Consider the following 7,453-nt stretch of genomic DNA (forward strand, 5'->3'; position numbering starts at 1 on the left):
ATATCTGACCACCATCAAACTTGTTCGGGACCTTCCCCAACATTGCTCTACAAAGGTCCACTTTACTAGGAACGAATGATGATTCCATGACGACTAGCCTATCCACTGACAAATCAAGTTATAACACTACGTCCTTGAGTGTGATTTTACACTTGCCGTATGGAATGTGGAAAGTCTGTGTTTCTGTCCTCTATCTTTCCACCAATGCTCTGATTAGTGTAGGATCTAGTTTGCAACCCCCGAGCATATGAGACTTATGCAAGAATGTAGCCTCTAGCAAGTAGCCATGAATGTTAAGGATCGGAGGCTTTCCCATATTATGCATGAACCCCACCAAAACACGATCATTTGCCTGTTTATAACATAAAAAATTATTTCAAATTATCAAAATATATTAATTAAATTTAACATAATTAAAAATAACAAAATTTAAAATTTCATCTTATCACTGTTGTTGGGGCGGCGGAAATATGCTTATCGGCAAAACGAATTAGAGAGGCGACCAGTTGTGAGAAATTAATCTGAATAAATAAAATACGAGATAATAAATATATATATAAATAAGAATATCGATAAATTCAGAACAAAAAGCTTGAGAGAGTTTGAGAGAAGGATATGAATAAAAGAAATAAAATTTGGAGGGTATTTATAGGTTAAAAAGAATTGAGCGTTGGCCCTTCTTAATTTTTTTACCGTTACAACGCCAACGCTCAAAAATCCATTATATTGATATATATATATATATATATATATATATATATATATAAAGTAGAGTGCTATGGTATGAGCATGAGAAAACGCTACATTACATCAAGTTCGTAAAGAAACTAATTAAGCAAAAATGACAATAGAAAATATTCTTCGCATGAACGCATCAGATCATGAAATTAACTATGCTGCCAATTCAGTTTTACAAGTCTTTTTCCGTCTTTCATTTATCTTTTTCTTTCAATATTATTCAATTTTACAATATATGTGTTTTTTGTTTCAAAAAGTATCGTGATAATATGCTTACACAAAGAAATAGTTTTGAAAGTAAGAATCCATCAAAATTATGTTCAACAAAACTATTCCAATATGTATGAAAGTGTTAGACTTAGGTTGTTTCTCATGTCCTAACACATTCATGGCTATATGGCACATTATTGATGCCGTTCATGGGATATGTCAACAAGAACAATTGAAGTTACTCGAGTTTGAAGTGCTTCTAAATGATCTCCCAGAGAATGACTTCAATTTTGTGTTTAAGTCAATACCAGGATTCTATGAGAGGCTTTAGAAGGATTGAGGAGATACAATGCAGGAAAAGTGTTTTATAAGAGGAGTTGCAGGTTCTTTCTATCACAGACTCTTTCCAACCCGAAGCCTACACTTTGTACATTCTTCCAGCGCACTTCATTAGCACTCAAAGGTCAGTCATGATAGTCCACTTGAATATATATATCTTTTCTTTCAATGAAAAACAAATGACATTCTCTTCAGTACCTGTTATGGCTTTATTTTAATCTCATTCAATTTTGATCATATGCATAGCTCCCAGCTGGGTTGGAGAACCATAAGAGGAACATATATAAGACAAGACCAAGTCCTCCTAATGTTATCAAAGCCTATGAAAACCAATTTCAAAAAGACTTGACAAGTTTTCTAAGTATGCACTCGAATGAAATAATACCCCAAAGTCATATGGTGCTAACCTTTTTGGCTAGGAAAAACCCAAATCCTTCTGATCAATATTATGGTTGGGAGCTTCTTGATAAATCCCTTCTAAACTTGGTTGCACAGGCTATATGTTTTATTTATATTTTGGTCTCCTTATAATTCATTTAAATCTGAAAGTAATAAATTAACTTAAAGTATCGTAGGGAGTTGTAAAAGAAGGAAATATGGATTCATTCAACCTTCCATTATATACTCCTTGCAAAGAAGAAGTAGCTGAGATCATTGTGAGGGAAGGATCCTTCGAAATCAATAACTTACAAGTATTTGTAACAGACAGTGACCCTCTAAGTAGAGATGAGCAACTATGTAACAAAGACTCGAGTTTCAGCTTTTATACAAAAATAGGGAAAACATTGCAAATACTGTAAGAGCTGGTTTAGAGACTATTCTCAGTATTAGAGTATAGACTCTGTTAGTCTGTTACTAATTTTTTATACAGGCTAGAATATTGTTAGTAAGTGGTTAGCAACAGTTAGTCATAGCAGTTAGTCATACAAGTATAAATACTATCCATGTATTGATCAAAGGAAAACAAATAATACTGGTAAAAGATTTAGTGTGTTCATTCTATTTTCTTTTTTATTCATCCTAATACAATTTTACACATGGTATCAGTAGCTTGATTTTTCTGAGGCCGCTTCTGCTGTAGATCTATGGCCAATTCCACTAATTCTACTTCAGCTGGTTGTAGCAGTCCCTCGTTCTCTGGTTCTCGTTTGGTTCACTTGTTTCCTCATCATCACACTATGAAGTTAGATGAAGGAAATTTTGTACAATGGCAATAACATATCCGATTGATCATTGGAGGTTATGAACTGATAGGATTTTTAGAAGGGACATTACTTACTCCATCTCGATTTGTGTCTTCTTCGGATGGAACTTTAGCTTTAAATCCCAACGCATCTCTATTTGTTCATCAAGATAAGTTACTCACTTCTTGGTTACTATCTATGATTAGTGCTTATTTGTTGTCTTGTTTTACAGCTACCAAGACGACGTGTGAGGTTTAGAGTACAGCGAACCGCCTTTTCACCGCCGCCACCGGAGCCAACCTGTCGTGTATTAAGCATGAGCTACACTTCATCAAGACTATCAAAAAGTATATTACTAAGATTCAGAATACTTACGCGTTACTCGAAACATCTGGATCTGTGGTTTTGGAGGCCAAGAAGGTGAAGATCATTCTTCTCGGCCTATCAAAGAACTATGATACTGTTCTAACTCTGGCATCATTCTCATCTGAAACTCTTCCATTGCAAAAAATTGTTGATGTGCTTTTGGAGTTCAAAAGTCGTCAGACTCGCGAGGTGCACGATGTCCCCTTTCATGCCCATATAGTAGAAGCCACTTTCGCTACATTGGTGGAGGACTTCGTGCATGGTGGTGATCCTCCTCTGGTGTTCATGGGTAAGGTTTTAGGTCTCCACTTTAGTGCCATATCTATGGTTGCTATGGACATCTAGTGCAACAATGTTTATTTCTTCAATCGCGACTACGGCGGTCTGTCTGCTCCGACCATGGCACGGGCTTCTCCTGTTCGTGCTGGTCAAGGGTTTCGTGACAGAGTTTTTGGTGTGCCTAGTCAATCTAATGGCTAGTATACGTTGGCTCGCCCTATTCCAGATCAGTTTAGTGGGCCTGGCCAGTTTGCTAGTACTTCTATGATGGCACCAATGTGTTTTCCCTATGACTCTTCGTGGAGAGGGTGGCCACATTTGTAGAACAACATCTCATGTGTGCCAAGTCTGCCACCTGCTAGGGCTTCAAACCCTTTTGCGCCTAATTTTCTTGATGGAGCAGGCCATGGGTTTGGGCCCAATGCTAAACCAGACCCGTATCGTGGCCTAACCGAAAGTCAGCAATTGCCACAGGAATTGGTCCAGAGCTTTGGGCCATCTATTGGTGTTAATAAGCCACGTGTTTCAGGCTAAAAATTTGGGTCGTCTGGTCTTGGTGGGGTGGTCAGTACTGGTCCTAGTCTTGGACATGGTTCTTTTGGGTAGACTGCTACTTGAGGGTTTTCTTAGACGTGGCCAAGGGTTTGGGCCCACAAATGGCTGTGGTTCTATGCAAAATAATGGCTCATGTGTTTCGTGGTGAACTAAACCGAGGGCATATGTTATTGATTTTGATTCCTCGTCGTGCGCTGGGTTGCCCCACATTCCTGATTTTCATGCATTTGATTTTTTGACCACTTCTAGGTCTAATGTCAATACGATTCAGTATGGGTCCAATTTTGATAGTGATAATTCTTACATTCCTATGCCTGTAGGGACCTCATCCTGATGTCCTGATTCGGGGGCTACGCATCATGTTTGTAGGGAGGCCTCTGCCTTGAACGAGTCCACGCCATACTCCAGTACATCTTCTCTTCTCATAGGTGATGGGACTCCTACAAATATTTCGTGTGTTACGAATTCTATTTTGGCTACGAAGACTAAGTTGCTTTATCTATCTAATGTTTTGTGCGTGCTAACATACGGAAGAATCTGCTATCTGTTTCTTAGTTTGCTAATGAAAATAATGTGTTCTTTGAATTTCACCCGTCTTATTGTGTTATAAAGGACATCTATTAAAATTTACTGCGGTGCCACACTCGTGATGGACTCTATTATTTTTCGCTAGTTACTCTTGCTCCATCTGTTATTATTCCTTCTGCTCACAACATTAGGCTCCAGAATCGCAATGACGGTGATGATGTTTTTGTGTTATGGCACCACAGACTTGGTCATCCGTCTCCTTCGGTTGTTAAACTTGTTCTCAATAAGTGTCAAGTTGTTTCATGATATTTGTATTGCATGTCAAAAGAGGTAGTCCCATAAATTGCCTTTTTCAAGTTCTACTACTGAATATACAGATTTTTTTTATTTGATTGTTTTCGACTTATGGGGACCTGCGTCTGTTGTCTATGGGAATAATCTATATTATGTTTCGTTTATCGACATGTTTAGTTGTTTTACTTGGATTTATCTCATTCAGCGTCAGTCTCAGGTGGTTGATTATTTTATTCAATTTCAGAAAATGGTCAAAACTCAGTTTAGAAAGGATATTTAAAAATTTAAAAGTGATTGGGGTAGTGAGTTTCGTGCCTTCATATCGGTTCTGGCTTGTCATGGGATAATTCGTTGCCTCTCCTACCCACATAGGTCCAAGTAGAACAGTGTAGTTGAATGAAAACATAGACACATTGTTGAAATGGGCCTTACTCTCTTAGCTCAAGCAAATCTGCCCATGAATTTCTAGGGTTACGCGTTCTACAGTGTCGTTCATCTCATTAATCGTCTACCTATCCTGATTCTAAAAGGCTAGTCTTTGTATCGAGTTCTTTATGGCTATGAACCTACATATGATCATTTATGGGTGTTTGGGTGTTGTTGTTTTTCGTATCTTCGTCTGTTTCTGCATCACAAGTTGGATTTTCGTTCTCAACCCTGCACATTTTTAAGGTGTAGTTCTTAACATAAAGGCTATCATTGTCTCACACCGGATGGTAAGGTCATTGTTTCTCGTCACGTTGTGTTTGATGAACATCAATTTTTATTTTCTTTGGATACTGCAGACATCGTCCAATCGAGTCAATGTATCTCCACATATGTTCCGATTGTTCAGTCTTCATCTTATCGCTCCATGACATCTTCGCTTGTTCGACCCACTGAGTCTTCGCCTCCTGCTTTTAATTGTAGTTCAACACCGTCTGTTTCGGTTGACTCTTTGGCTGAATTGGGATCTGGTCGTGAGGTGCGTCAGCTCTCTACCTTGTTAAATAAATCTGGTCAATTCGGTCCGACTACAATTCCTTAGTGTATCGTCTGACAAAGGCATTATACATATTACGACAAGCTTTATGCACCTGCTTTGATAAATTAAAAATATTTTCTTATTTCTACAGAATTTCTGTTATCCAAATCCGATGCATCCTTATTTGTTCGAGTTATGACCGTATCAACTATTTATGTTCTGGTCTATGTGGATGATATTATTGTTACTGGAAGTACGACCGACAGTATAAATGACTTTATTCAATAGTTACATAACGAGTTTTCTCTTAAAGACATGGGAGATATTCACTACTTCTTAAGCATTGAAGTCACTAGGTCTTCCAATGGGAGTCTTCACTTGTACCAACGCAAATACATCCGGGATCTGCTTGATAGGAGTTTCTTGGCTAGTGTGAAAACTGTTCACACACCGATGATCAGTTCTGCTAATTTGTCTAAAAATGAGGGAGATCATCTCGTTGATCCTACTGAATATAGAAGTATTGTCGGTGCATCACAATATGTGGTCTTGACTCAGCCTGATATTGCTTATACGGTAAATCGTGTCTGTCAATTCATGCATGCGCCTACTACGATACATTTTGATGATCACGGGCACTGTTAATCACAGGTTAGTTTTTCATCCATTTGATAGGTTGTCTTTATTTGGTTATGCAGATGCCAACTGGGGACTAGATTTTGATGATCGCCGGTCAACAACAGGCTATTATGTGTACTTTGGCCATACATTTGCCTCATGGTGTTCTAAGAAACAAGTTGTTTCTCGCTCCAAGGCTAAGGTGGAATATTGGAGTCTAGCTACAACTACTAGTGATGTTACTTGGTTAGTCTCCCTACTAACAGAGTTACAGCTTCGTTTTGCTGATCCACCTACTATTTGGTGTGACAATTCTAGTGCAATAGCGATCGCAGCTAATCCGGTATTACACTCCAAATTCAAACATGTTGAGCTTGATCTATTTTTTTGTTCGCAAAAAAGGTAACTGATGGTTCTCTCGTTGTCGGCGAGGTACCGGCTTGTGATCAGGTAGCTGAGATTCTCACAAAACCATTGTCTGTCTCCACTTTTGCTCGATTTCATAAACTGTTTCAAGTCTTACCTATTGAGAAACTAGGTGAAGCTAGGTGAATATTAGAGTATAGACTCTGTTAGTCTGTTACTAATTTGTTATATAGGCTGGAATATTATTAGTAAGTGGTTAGCAGCAGTTGGTCATAGCAGTTAGTCATACAAGTATAAATATTATCCACGTACTGATCAAAGGCAAGCAAATAATACTGGTAAAAGATTTAGTGTCTTCATTCTATTTTCTTTGTTATTCATCCTAATACAGTTGTTAACACTCAGCAATCATTTTAGAGATGCTATAATTGACGAGTTATTCACAAGGTTTGCAGCACATGTGGCAGATGCTCCAAATAACTCGATGCATAAAATAGTTATTCATAGGATGTGCTTTTAGCCATGCCAACAAAAAAACTCAACTCTTTTGGTCAAATGGTTAAATGTTAATATTTTTTTTCCTTAAGTCCCGGATTCAATTTCTCTCCTACTCATATTTGTATTTTTTTATTCCATGTTGTTTTATGTTTTTTTTTGGTGGTTTTTAATTAATATTTTTAACACATTAACTTAGGGGTGAGCATTCGATCGAATCGAAAATTTTCGAGTTAATCGAGTTTTCGAATCTCATTTTATCATCCTAACTTTATTTGAAGTTTTCTCGAATCGAGTCAAGTGAGATGGAATTTGAATCGAATCGAATCGAATATATTTGTTCGAGTTAAATTTTAAAAAATAATTTTGGATCCTTGTAACCTATCACCCATCGTAATAAAATTTGTCCACCTTAATCAAAATTTTTATTAACTTTCATCACCTCATAATTTATTTATTAATTTTTATATACTGGTTAGCTTCTTTGCTTGCTTAGTTGTTTCAATTATCTTCAAAT

At 37.3% G+C, this 7,453-nt stretch overlaps 1 pseudogene; it reads left to right on the top strand.

Annotated features, from left to right (window-relative positions):
* The first annotated feature begins 841 nt into the window (after positions 1–841).
* On the top strand, positions 842–6,961 carry LOC105775555 (probable methyltransferase TCM_000331; annotated as a pseudogene).
* The last annotated feature ends 492 nt before the right edge of the window (positions 6,962–7,453 follow it).

The sequence above is a fragment of the Gossypium raimondii genome, chromosome 10 (assembly GCF_025698545.1).
Source record: "Gossypium raimondii isolate GPD5lz chromosome 10, ASM2569854v1, whole genome shotgun sequence".
Taxonomy (NCBI): domain Eukaryota; kingdom Viridiplantae; phylum Streptophyta; class Magnoliopsida; order Malvales; family Malvaceae; genus Gossypium; species Gossypium raimondii.